Source organism: Sinocyclocheilus rhinocerous, unplaced genomic scaffold (assembly GCF_001515625.1).
Source record: "Sinocyclocheilus rhinocerous isolate Xijiao unplaced genomic scaffold, SAMN03320098_v1.1 scaffold1735, whole genome shotgun sequence".
NCBI lineage: Eukaryota > Metazoa > Chordata > Actinopteri > Cypriniformes > Cyprinidae > Sinocyclocheilus > Sinocyclocheilus rhinocerous.
This window is the reverse complement of record NW_015642868.1, coordinates 166-991: the sequence shown is the minus strand read 5'-3', so window position 1 is coordinate 991 and position 826 is coordinate 166.

Below are 826 nucleotides of genomic sequence, written 5' to 3'. Positions count from 1 at the left end.
ACGAATTCCGTGGCATTCCGCGCTATAGAGTAAATTACGTTTTTATGAATGGTCTCCACGATCCCGTCTACGTTTTCGCACAAACCATATGGCCCTAGAAATGAAACCACACTTCAGAACATTTCGGCTTGCCCTGTGTGTTGTTTGAACGAGTTGCAGGGGTGACCTCACATCACAGGGTCTCTCTTTCTTTCTCTCTCTCTCTCTGTAGCGCATGCGCCCAGATGCGTTCTCAGGTACCAAAATTTAGCACCGATTGATTTAACGTGAATCGTACTCTGTACCCTTAAAAGTACCGAGTTCGGTACCCAACCCTACATATAAATGAAAACTACATAATGTTACGGAGTAAAATGTTGATCCAGGAAGTGGTATATGTCTGTGCAAGCTTTGGAGGTGTTGATGGAAGCGATTTAATGGATTTATGCTTTGATAATCCTTTGGAGGTGTTGATAGGATTGATTTAATGGATTTATGCTTTGATAATCGTACTGAATATTATCCAGATGTAGTTTATAAAAATGTGATTCTCACCTTTTTGCTCAAAATTATGCATTTTTATGAAACCTACCTATATTCAAGTGTTGATAAAAAAAGAATGCTTTAAACTAGAATAAAACTGATTTTTTTGTTTAAAAGTAGAGGCTCTGATCTATATTGTGATGTATTGCATATTCAAATATTCATACAGCAAAATATACTGGAGGCCATCAAATTTTAGTGAAAATCATCAAAATCGCTGGTGGTGGCTGGCAACTTTTTTCAAAAATGCTAGCGGGGAAAGAGTTAATAAATTAAATATTAACTACATATTAATCTATTGTCA